A 12,850-nucleotide genomic window follows, 5' to 3' on the forward strand; every position below is an offset into this window, starting at 1 on the left:
TACTTAACTAACAGAGTTCTTCATACAAATGCAAACTTCCTATTTACCAGACTCTGGTGACTGTGCGTCTCACATCAGAGTGGCATCATTCAGCTTCAGTTGCTATAGCATTTTCAAGAACCTCTCTGTTCTTGTCATAAATTATCTTTAAGTGAAAAAAGCTCAAAGGAGGTCCGTAGCAAACTGTATCAAATAATGAATTTGTAAGCAGTGGAGGAAAACACTTGTCTTACGCTCTTCTCCTATCGATTGTTCCGTGACCCTTCTTTGGGATACAGATGAGCATAACCCTGAAAAATGTTTGTGTTGTCTTTCTTTAACTGGCAGCCTGCGGGCTGCATGATCTAATAAATATTGGCAGGGCCAAATGAAATAATATAGAAGAGCTTCTCTAAAGTCCACAGACCAAGAGACTCTTGTCACTTGTTAGTATCTCCATCAAACACTGAAGTGTTAACATATGTGATACGACCACGCAATCAAGTAAGGACCGATTTGTTGACTAATTAAACCAACACAACAAGCTCTTTAGCACCTACAAGTGACAAGTTTAGAGCAGGCAAGTGGAAACTCTCAATTGAGCCCCCTTTTATGAGACTATCATGCCAAATTCAATTCCGAATGAGTAGTATTTGAATGTACTTGACTTCCACCATGTGCTGACATGCTTACAATAATTCATCATGGGTAACAATAGCCCAATATTACAGATTTATGATATATACAAAACAGTTACAAATGAAATGTTGCCCTTACATGGGTCTGCTTCCCTCGCCACTGCCTATTGATATTATAATTAATGGTCAATTACTTATGGAAACAAAAACAGAAAATAGTCATTACTGGTTTGAGTCATCATTAGAATTTTTTTTTTAATCTGGAAGTAAGTAAAACCATTTCCACAGTGTTTGGCAAATTTTTCAACGTAATAAGTGAACCAACATGGAGACCTAGTACTCATAAATCCTTTTAGTTTTGAGGATAAGTTAGTAATGTTTTTAAAGAAATGGACTGTCAATTGAGTTTCCTCACAGGCCAAATGCATGTTTTGTATTCTGTTTCCTAATTTATAAAATGAAGCTAATCATTCATCTTTTTCAAACAATCTTCAAATACCTTAACTTTTTATGTCCCCTTATTTGACTTTCCATATCCAGGCCAAGTAAAAGGGAGTAGAACCCTTACTAGATTATTTTGGGCATGAAGTTGGTCCCTTTCTTCTCCTTCCTCTGTAACTTGCTTTTTCATCTTTTACACATCTTTTCTTTTTTAGAAAGAAAATTATTTTACATGTCAATCCCAGGTCCCTCTCCCTCCCCTCCTCCCCTGCCACCCAACTAACACTCTACCTATTCCATACCCTTTCTGCTCCCAAGGGAGGGTGAGGCCTTCCATAGGGAGTCTTCAAAGTCTGTCTTATTCTTTGGGATAGGCCCTTGTTCAGGTCAGCTGTTTCTGTGGGTTTCACTAGCCTGGTGTGGACCCCTTTGCTCATCATTCCTCCTCCTCTGCATCTGGATTTCAGTTCAAGGTTTAGCTGTGGGTATCTGCTTCTACTTCCACCAGCTGCTGGATGAAGACCTATATGATGACATATGAATTAGTCATCAATCTCATTATCAGGTGAGGGCATTTGAGGTAGCCTCTCTTCTGTTGCTTAGATTGTTAGTTGGTGTCATCTTTGTAGCTCTCCAGACATTTCCCTAGTGCCTGATTTCTCTTTGAACTTATAATGTCTCCCTCTATTATATTATCTCTTATCTAAAATTTCTGTATTCAGCTCTGACCAGTTTACTTACTTCCTTGATAGCTGGACAGTACTGCCGGTGGGTAACCAAGAGTTGACTGCACCCTTGTAAGCATCACACTGTCTATAGGTATGTGAGTCACATGTTTCCATCTATCCACGCCCATAAACAAAGAGGAGGTGTCAGCAGTAGTGACAAGTTATAGGTCTTGGCCACTTAATTGAACAGGACCAGTGGTAAGAGATTTAATATATATAGTTCTGGGCATCCAGGTTGGTAGCTTATGTTCCTGGAGCTGATGTCTTCTGCAGCCCAGGGCCTCTGGCTGGAAATAAGGATCAGAATCTGGTGGGATGCCAAATAGGTTCATAGACAATAATAAGGTTGACCTTCAAGTTCTAAGTGGGCAGGTTCTGCCCATCAAAAGAACTCTCTGACAGTTGCTTCATTCTGTGATGAAAATACCTGGCTGCATCATCACATATTATCCCACCTCCTGTGCCCAATGGAGAAAACACACACACACACACACACACACACACACACACACACACACACACACCATTAACCTTAGAGAAATGACATCCTTATTATTTTTCCTTTAGTATTTAGCAGGTTATTATTTTTGATAATTACATATTTAATACATCTTGCTTTCAACAGCAATTTTCAAAGTAAACATATAACTTAAGACCTTATAACTTATTAAAGATTTTATAGTGTTTACAAATTTGATTCTAAAAATATACCTTATTTGTTCTAAATGAATAACATCTGAAAGACAAAATAATAAATGATAGTGTTCTCCACTCCTAGCATTAGGCTTGCAAACACTTATTCCACTCGGAGTACTCTTGGGATGTTCACACTTTTAGCCTGAGAACACAAAGCATGTTACATTCTGGAGTACAAAATTTCACCATTGCTTTAAAAGAAACAACTGAAAATATCTATTTGACACTGTAGGAAAGCATGGGCACATGCACACACAGACACATGTATACATTTTCTCTCACTCAGCACATAAGCACACACACACCACAGCACTCAGAAGATTTTACCCTTGTGTTCCAGATAATTAACAATTTCAGAAAAGAAAAGCAAGTGGAAAGTCAGCTTATATACTTAAACCATAAGTAAATGGCAGGAGTTGTTAACGAGATGTGCCAGGAAGCTCTGCAAGGTGCTCTCTCGATTCATTCTCCAAGGACGGGACCATTCAGCAGTAGTCATCAGCACACAGGGAGTTATGCGTTCACCATCCTCAGACTGCACTTATGAAGGCAACAAACTCAGGCCTGCCAGAGCTAGTCAGTTGCATGGCTCAGCCCCAGCATCATGGCCTGCTTTCTAGAACCTGATAGTTCAGCGCCTTCACTGTGATCTGCCTGGTGTTCCTTAATCATCCATGTGCTAAAGCAGTGAGTTTCAGTAACAAATAACAGCTAGTATCACTTTGGTTTTGGTGGCAGAGAGAAAGCCACGCAGTATTCCTCAAACACACTTATGTATTCAAATCCCCTAATTTTTCGTTATGGATGTTTTTCCAAATTTAGACTCCAAGCAAGTTAATGCTCAAAACCTCCCTTGACATCACATACACCTCTGGTAATATCTGTCAACATAGAAAAGCATTCTTTGGATCCCTGCAGGAACGCAGGTTTAACACCACCCTATGGAAATTCATTGTTACCTACCAGATTTAGGATTTAAACTTTCTGAAACAACAGCAACAGAAACAGAGCATATGTGGGGTGCTCATAATGTACACTGCTGATTAGAAACAGGAAAAGGCACGACAGTCAGTGAGAGGGGAACACCAGCTGCCCATTTGCTTTCTGTTTGATTTGTTTGTAGCCTTCTTCTTCCGTTTCACTAAATTTCTAAATTGTCCAAAGCATTCTTATTCTCTGTGATAGTAATAGCATAGTTTGGCACATCAACATTGTGATACAATGCATGGTATGTTTACAAAATTTAGAAATTTCATGTACTCATAAACATATCTTTCATGTAGTGCACATATATCTTACATTTATTGAAATCAAATACCGAAAGGTTGGTAACTGATTTACAGAAGCAATCACAGACTGCAGAAACGTGTGTGTCTCTCTCACACACACATACACACACACACCAATCAAGGAAAAACTGCATCCTTGCAATTTTACAGTCCAAAGTTTCGTTGGTGTGTCTTTCATATACACGCCGCTTTTCCATGGCTTCCTAGAGAAAAGACAGATTTTGCCTTCTTCACTCTTGATGAGATTTTTCAGGAATAACTTTACATTCATACATTGCCAGTTGACCAATGTTTCCCATTGTTATGCCTCTAGCAAAAAATATACATGGCAACTAAGAATGGACATAGAGAAAATCTGGAGACGTGTATTGATAAACACCATTGTAGACTAGCAGTTGGGTGACAAAGTTGCTAAGAAGCGATTCCAACACCAAGGCCAAAACCACTTCTAGATCTGTCAAAAGTCCATCACAGTCCTACTGACAGTGCAGCCAGTGTAAGAGAAAACTGGAAGTTGTTGTCGAAGTCTACTTTAACACTGGCGTGATTGATACCTACCAACACCACCACGCAGCGCATAACACTGGACCACTCTCTTTTAAATTTATGTGGTTCTCCTAGATGCCTGTCAATGCAGGGGTACAATAATCCAATCACAGCTGAGGCTGTGCCGCAGCAAGGTGGTACCCACCAGGCAGATGAAAAGATGCTCGTGACCATATCAGGTGGAAAAAGTGTCACATTTCTCTGAATCTGGAGCAAGTTCAACACTAAGGCAAGGAACACTCCAATGAAGAAGAGCACCACCCCTCGGATCACCACGTTCACACTCTGGCTGGTGACAGAGGAAATTTATGGGCCACGCCTTTTGGGCCCAGGTGACTCGGTCTTTCCTTCTGCCATGATTTCATAAGTTCGGTAGGCCTAAGCCATAAAATAAAATAAGGCTTCTCAGTAAAAAAGGTGAACTGTCTGCGAATCGAAGCAGACCAATGTTTCAATGGTACCACATCTTGCCTGAACATGGAACCTACCAGAGATCCTGCGTTCCGCGGGGAGACCCCTAATTCACCCCCGCCTCCGCCATCATCAGGGACCGGCCCCCGGACCTACTCCCCTCAGGTTATTATTTTTTTAAAGACAGAGTCTTACTATATATCTCAGGTTGCCTTCAAACTTCCAGTCCTCCCGAGGGCTGAAACCACAGAGACAAGCCTCCATGCCTTGCTTTCAGAAGAAATTTGTTTATTCCGAGGAAATAATGTAGTTATGTAACTAAAAAGCAAAAAGTGGTATAACATGCATCAATTGAGAAGACTTTTAATGTCATGTATTAATGGTGCAAAATTATGATTTTTTTCTATATGTCATTATTATAAAACTTCATGACAGTCACCTTTTTGTTCATGGTTCATAGCTTTATCTCTGTTTCTTATATACTCCTTTTAAAAGTTACTATTTTTATACTTATTTATTTATTGGGTGGGACCAGGACATGTGTATGTCATAGTGTGCTGATGTAGAGGTCAGAGGACTGCCGGTGGAAGTCAGTCCCTTTTTCTTCCATTAGGTTCTGAAGATGAAACTTTGATGGTCAGACTCGGTGGCAAACACCTGTTCCTGATGACCCACCTCAGCCTCTATCTCCACACCAGCCCCCTTTTTTTCTTTTGGTTTTCCAAGACAGGGTTTCTCTGTGTAGCTCTGGCCATCCTGGAACTTGCTTTATAGACCAGGCTGGCCTTGAACTCATAGATTTTGCCTGCTTCTACCTCCTAAGTGTTGTGATTAAAGGAGTGCCCCACTAACACCTGACAGCCTGTCTCACCTTCTGACAAATGTGTTATTCTTTTCTTTTCCTCTGGTCTTTCTTATTTTTAAATTTTCTTTATTCTTGAGAAATATATATATATATATATATATATATATATATATATATATATATATATATATTCTTAAATACAATCATGTATACTCCCCTACTTCCTCCCAACTCTCCCCTACAACCTACCAAACATGTCCCTGTCCTCACTTTCTACTTATAAGCCATGAAGTCCAATTAGTGCTGCTCATATGTGCATGGGTATAGGGCCACTCACTACATCAGTAGCCACATCCTCCAAAAGGAATGATTTTCCTCTCCTAGAGTCATTAAACTGCCAATAGCTCCCCAGAAAGGGAGAACACAGACGGGTGATCGCTCCCATCAATGCTAGAATTCAGATTATTGTTATCTGGTACAGATCTTGTGCAGGTAACCATGGGTGTTTTAAGTTCTTGAGTGTGATAGCCATGCCATATCCAGAAAACAACATTGCACAGCATTCCACCACATTCTCTAGGTCTTACTGTTCTTCTTCCTTTATGTTCCTTGAGCTTTGGTAGGGGTGGGAGGGGCATTGATATAGGTTTCTTGTTTAGGAAGGACATCTGATCTCTTCCTCTCAGCACTTATACATCTTCCCATCAACTGCTGATACTGCAAAAAGAAGTTTCTCAGACCAAGGTTGAGATTATCCCAAGTCCATGAGAACAAGCATAAACATTTAGACAGTATTTGACAGCAGGTTCTATCCTAAGACCTATGGCCTCCCTAGCCACATATTTTTGACCAGGATTGTACTACCAGGCAAGAAATTCCCTCTCATGGAGCAGACTTCAAATCCAATCAGAAAACAGTTAGTCACCCCATAACAATCATGCCACCATTGCACCAGTGGGGACATCTTTACCGGCAAGTTGATATTGTGGTATTCATGGTCCAGCACTTGCCAAAAGCATTGTTGTCTTTTTCTTCCTAGAGGACTGCACAGCATTCTCCAGCTCTATGAAAGCAAGCTATTAGGGAGGAAGTTTCCTTGTTGGTTTGAGGTTGTTTTCTCTATGCCCTGCACCCAAAGTGTATAGAGTCTTAACATAGAGATATGGTGGGTAACCAAGGGCAATGGAAATAGCCCATGTTGTTTTGGAGTGGTCAGGAGCCTCCCTGACCAAGATTATATTCCATGCCTTGTACTGTGACTTTCATTTAATTACCTGTATATTCTGAGTGACATTGTCCATCCATGCAGGGCAGTCTTGTTCAAACACTTAAAAAAAAAAAAGGTGCTATCTTGAATTAGCTTACTAACTAGTAGGTTTCCATAGGCCTTTTCATACATCCTTAGTTTGGGCTACCCCAGTCCTCCCATCTCTGCCCTCAGGTTGCTGAGATTACAGCATGCACTATCATACTCCGTGTTCTTTTATTATCTTCTTGTGTATCTTTACAAAATTTCTTTGGAGCCGGGCGTTGGTGGTGCACGCCTTTAATCCCAGCACTCGGGAGGCAGAGGCAAGTGGATTTCTTTGAGATCGAGACCAGCCTGGTCTATAAGAGCTAGTTCCAGGACAGCCTCCAAAGCCACAGGGAAACCCTGTCTCGAAAAAACAAAAAGCAAAAAAATTCTTTGAGCAAATGTAAATATGTATGTACGTATTAATATATGTATATATGCACTATGTATGTGTATTTTTTATTTTCCCCTCTACTGTTTAATCAAAATTAGCATATGGTTTGCTCTGTACCTTGCTTTTCTTCCTAGCAGTGCACTCTGGAGATATTTTCAAATAAGTACAAAGAAATATGTGTCAAAGACAAGAAGTTATTCCTTAACAGGGCTTCGTCCAGAACCACTACCTTTCTCCACTGCTTTCATTTAAGAGGGCATCATTTGGAAATTTTGAGAGCATAAGAATATATGAAGAATATTAGTATTACACTACCCTAGGAAAAGTACTATCAATATTTTGGTCCACAGCTTTTTAGTTTTATAAGTAGGGATTGTATAAGACAAACTGACTTATAGTATGTAGTTTTAGCTTACATAATATATTTTAAGTAATTAGGTGTTTCATTATTTAGAATAGCTTCTGGCTCACAAAAAGGTAAATGGATGGGTACAGAGAGTTCCTCTTTCTTCCATGGCCTTCCTGGTTTTTACTTATTACATCATGAATGGTTTTTCAAATCCTGTAACTTGCTTATAAAGGTATTGTTATGAAATTCCAACTCATGTAGGCATAACCTTTAACAAGCTCATAGAGTTGAGACTGATTATGAACAAATTCCTTATGTTTATAATTATAAACAATACTGTGACCATCATCCTTCTAAACTGATCTTTTCACTGATTTCTGATTATTTCTTAGTACACAGTCTCAGAAGTAGAACTGTTACATCAAGAGACATGAACTTTCCCCCTCCCTTTTAACTTTTGATACATATCTTTAAGTTGGTTGGGTCACTTTGGAAAGTTAAACATTGGGAAAGTCATCAACCTCAGTCTTTTCTTTCTTTTTTTTCTCAGACAGTGTCTTATGTGGTCCAGGCTGGCACTGAGGGTGGCCTTGAACGTCTGGTCCTCTTGACTCCACCCTGAAGGTGCTGAGATTACAAGGCATGCACCAGCCTGCCTAGTTTTATGAAATTCTGGGGATCAAACCCAGGACTTCATGAATGATAGGCAAGTATTCTAAAAATTGAGCTACACCACCAGCCTTACAACTCAATGAATTTTTGGTTTCTTTGTTTGTTTGTTGGGCTTTTTAAAACTTAATTTAACTTCATCTTAGATCCAAAGTTACCCTATGAAAATAGGCCATTCATCAAAGTGATCTGAAATTTCTACTCTGAACATCGGGAAGCCGAAGGTGGGCAGAGCTGCCAGTGATGTACAGAGCCCATCTGGGACATGCTGGGGGAATATTATCTTTGATGCCAATATCTCAGAGTGTGGGACTTTCCTGTGGAAATCTGCTGACAAAAGATAATTCTTCCTGTAACAGTCGAAGGTATGGGATGACATTTACCCACATATGCCACCTGTAAGCGAGGAGACCCAAGTGATCCTGAGAACAAGGCAAGGAGATACAAAAATGCCCGTTAATTCCATTCCCCAAAGTAGGTGATAGAAACCAGTGTTTTGATATTATATACATGAGAATATTTATTTGAATACTTATAACTTTATGTTATTGTGTACCAGAAATTATTAACATGTATATTATAGTACTTTTTAGGATGTTCCCAATTTAATAAACAGTAACAAAAATGACTTAGAGTTTTGAAAAAGGATTTTTTTACAGAAAGCCATAGTATTCAAAATGGAAAATAATGATACACAGGTGTGGCAAAATTTGATATGCAGCTTGTCCGGGAAACATGTCATGTAAACACGGGAGTTTTGAAAAAGTACAAGAAGTTTTAAGGTTCTAACTTGAATGTTTTTACCTAAAGTTTTTAAAGAAGGTAACTAATTAGAAAAAAAATATGTGACCTGGCCCAAGCTGCTGCCAAGGGCCATGTCTGGGTCCATGATCCAGCTACAGCCAGGGTCTGTCTGTGTGGATGTCTGTGACCTGTGTCACATCAGAAGGCCCTAGGGACCTTGTGAGGTGAAATCAGAGGGCCATACTGAGCCATCCATGCCCTTCCCAGGTCCTGGGAAAGCTGGCCTTGCCTCTTACTGGACACTTCAGCAAGAGAGTTGGTCTCTGCATGCTGGAGAGATGACTCCCACCCCTCTTAGTACACAGTCTAGTACAAAGATTAGACCCTAGTGTAGATTTGAAGGGATTCTTATAAATATGGCACCTTGGAAGGGTTCCATGGCAGGTGAGAGACAAATGATGGTGGGCAAGAGACAGAGACCTCTGCATGCTGGAGAGATGACTCATAGGCCAAGGTGAATGGCCCCTAAGGGCTTGCATGTAGGGAAGCTGACTCCACCCACTGGCCCAAGATGGGTGGCTCCAGAGACCTGGACTGACCAGCTTAGCTAATATCCAGGCCCATGGCCAGGCCCTGGGTCGACCCATCCTAGCATCTACCCTATCTAGGACCTGCTGGAGTTAGTGAAGGAAATGGTCCTGTGGACCATACCCACAAGACCTCCAAGACTCATGGCAGCCACAGGATATCCCAGAGAAGTTGCAGTGAGGATCCAGTGATGGTTATACCAGAAGCCAGAGGCCTTGAACCAGACCAGTGACTCATTGCAATAGACAAGGGCAAGTAAAACTGATGGAAAAAAGAGGTATTCTATATAGCACACTGAAGACTCCATTGCCACCAGGCTGAATGAAGAGGTGTTGGAAAAGGAGGAAAGAAGAAGAAGCAAGATTTTTACGTTGTGTTTTTTTTGTTTGTTTTTGCTTTTGCTTTTGTTGCTTGCTTACTCAGTTTCCGTGTGTGTGTGTGTGTGTGTGTGTGTGTGTGTGTGTGTGTGTGTGTGTGTGTGTGTGAGAGAGAGAGAGAGAGAGAGAGAGAGAGAGAGAGAGAGAGAGAGAGAGATATGAGGGGAGGATAGGGGGAACCAGGAGGTGTATGGAATTGGGGTGCATGATGTGAAACTTTCAAAGAGTCAATAAAGAAGTTTTTAAAAAGAAAAACCAGTGGCAAGCATTTTGGGAGATGCAATCATCACCACTATGCAATTACTCTTTGTAGTAAATGACTCAGTGTTTCATAGGTTGGCTTCAAGTTGCTCCATGAAGAGGATATATGTATTGCAGATTAGACCCTAGTGTAGATTTGAAGGGATTCTTATAAATATGGCATGAGGGGCACCTTGGAAGGGTTCCATGGCAGGCGAGAGACAAATGATGGTGGGCGAGAGACAGAGACCTACAGACAAAACTTATGTGGAAGTTTATTGGGAGAAGGGAAGAGAGAGAGAGAAAGGGAGAAAGGGGGAGAGAAGACAGAAAGAGAGGGGGAGAGAGTGAAGAGACAGAAACAGACAGAGATCTGTCTGCCTCCTCAGAGAAATGGCAGAAAGAGAGAGCGGGAGGAGGTGGAGCTTGTCTCTTAAAGGGACTTTTGCACCTGAGTACAAAGCCAGGGTACTGCTTGCCATGTGTGCAGGGACAGGCACTCTGCCAAGTCCCCAAGGGGCCAGCCAGGTGTGCCTGTATGCTAACAGGGATATCTGATGAGTTTCTGTACATTATAAGCATGTACATTGTAACTCCTTAATTTTTTAAAGTATGCACTTAAAAAAAACACATACAGGAAGAGAACTTACAGTTTATGGTAAATTGCTTCAAAGATAATTTCAGTGTGTTGGAAAATATGGTAATTCCCTTTATAAACAGAGAAATCAAAAAGTTTAGTATAAGAGGGAAGTATCTGGGTTTTTGTATGTGCAGACACGCACATTTTCACTTTTGTTTTTAGATGAAATTACTGAGAAAAGGATGTCTTGAAAAACCGAGAGCTTAGACTTTTAAAAAAGCCATTAATTTTAGTTTCCTTCGAGGTCCAGAGGATTTTTTTTCAGACCGCTGTTGAGATCAGATGGTCTCTAAAGAAATCAATCTAATTTCAATAGAAGAGCTATGCTGTGTTGGGATTTTTCATATAATCCAGTTGCTAAATGACACCAGGGCTACTTTGATTCAAAAGAAGAAACACAGACACCATTGTTCTCCAACCTCTCCATTCCCACTAGATCAGCTGACCCAGAATCTTTCCCTAAAGAAAAAGAATGCATTTCCTATGATCAAAGAAAATCAACATTAATAAAATAATACCAGCTCCGACATAGAATGCTATTTATTTGATGGTATAAACACAGTGCTAATGCTCTAAGTGAAAGCCACGAGAGAAAGGATGAGGTGTGGGAAACCCACTCAGCTCCTCAGGCTACAGGTGCTTTTGGGCCACTTGACTCGGGGGGCCGCAACTGTGTTCTCCAGATTTGTCAGAGAAGAAAAATAAGGTCATGAATAAAGAGGGCCATCATTAAGTCTAAACTTGAAAATAATCTTTCCATTGCAAAGGGCAAGGGAACTTCGTTCTTACTATTACAAACCTCCTAGATAAAAGTTTTTAACAGTTCTATCAGCACATACAACAAACTCTCTCTTATTGACTCATGGTTGCACAGATTTGTAAAATATAAGAACAAAAAGAAAAATGGATTCCATTCCCCAGGTCATTCTATTACAATTTCCATTAAGGATTCTTTGCTTCCTTCAGCCCTGTCCATTCTTGCCCCTCCCCACAAGGGTGCATTTAATCAGGTGTGTGAAAAGGCACTTTCTGGAAAGCTCTTGAAAGCTATGACTTGTAGTTTTGAAATGTCTTCATCAGGTTTTACAAATTGGATTTTTTTGGAACTCCAGTCATTGGTGTAAATATGTTCTCACAGAAAAAGACTTAATGCCAGACCAAAGATGCTACAAGGCACATCCCAGATATCAGACAGGCATAGTAGTTGGAGAATGCATACTAGAGAGAATATCAGGCTGTTTTTTGCTAAAACTCTGTGCTGTCTGAAGGTCAGCCATGATAGCAGTGTGAAGTATTAATTCGAAAAAACAGCTCTCACCTCAAAGGGAGCCAGAGATAGTTTACTCTAGAGCCAAATTTGACTGATCAAGGAGACATGGAGCTGGGTTGCACAGGTTTCACACTCCGATGAGGGAGCAAGAAAGTTATAAATCCAGGCATCTGAAAGATGCGCCCATACAAACAGCAGAGAGGTGGTGTTACAGCAAGACAGACTGGGGAATCCCTCCTGAGGGCCTCAGACGCTATCAGATGAAATCCACAACTTTGAAGTTGACAGAAGCTAGCTGTCTAAGTTAATAAAATTCTCAAAGGTGTTTTACTTGTGAATCACAGGATGTTAAAACTGACAGGTGGGCAAGAAATGTCTGGGAGTGGTAATGGCTAAAGCTAGCCCAAGATAAAGTGTAACAGGACTCTAAGCCAGCAACACTGCAACCTCTCCACATCATTGCACTTCTAACTGGTCTTTGCAGATACAGTCTCTTTCCAGGAATTCCTGGTCACAGAAGAATGACTGTGTTGTTTCTCTAGCTCATGTAAGTGGTGAGCAGCACCCAAAGACCAAGTTCTCATTCTATGCAATACAGATACTTAGAATAGAGTCACTGCACTCCATCGCCTTGAAACAAATGTTTATCTGTGTTCTATTTTTTCTTAACACATGTGTACATATTCACACATATCATCAAAATACAGTCACGTGATTTCTATACATCTGCATACTGAAATGCCTTCTTTAAC

At 40.5% G+C, this 12,850-nt stretch overlaps 1 pseudogene; it reads right to left on the bottom strand.

Annotated features, from left to right (window-relative positions):
- Nucleotides 1-3,872: 3,872 nt before the first annotated feature.
- On the bottom strand, nt 3,873-4,674 carry LOC100761035 (annotated as a pseudogene).
- Between the last annotated feature and the right edge of the window lie 8,176 nt (nt 4,675-12,850).

This window comes from Cricetulus griseus, chromosome 5 (genome assembly GCF_003668045.3).
Source record: "Cricetulus griseus strain 17A/GY chromosome 5, alternate assembly CriGri-PICRH-1.0, whole genome shotgun sequence".
Classification (NCBI taxonomy): Eukaryota; Metazoa; Chordata; class Mammalia; order Rodentia; family Cricetidae; genus Cricetulus; species Cricetulus griseus.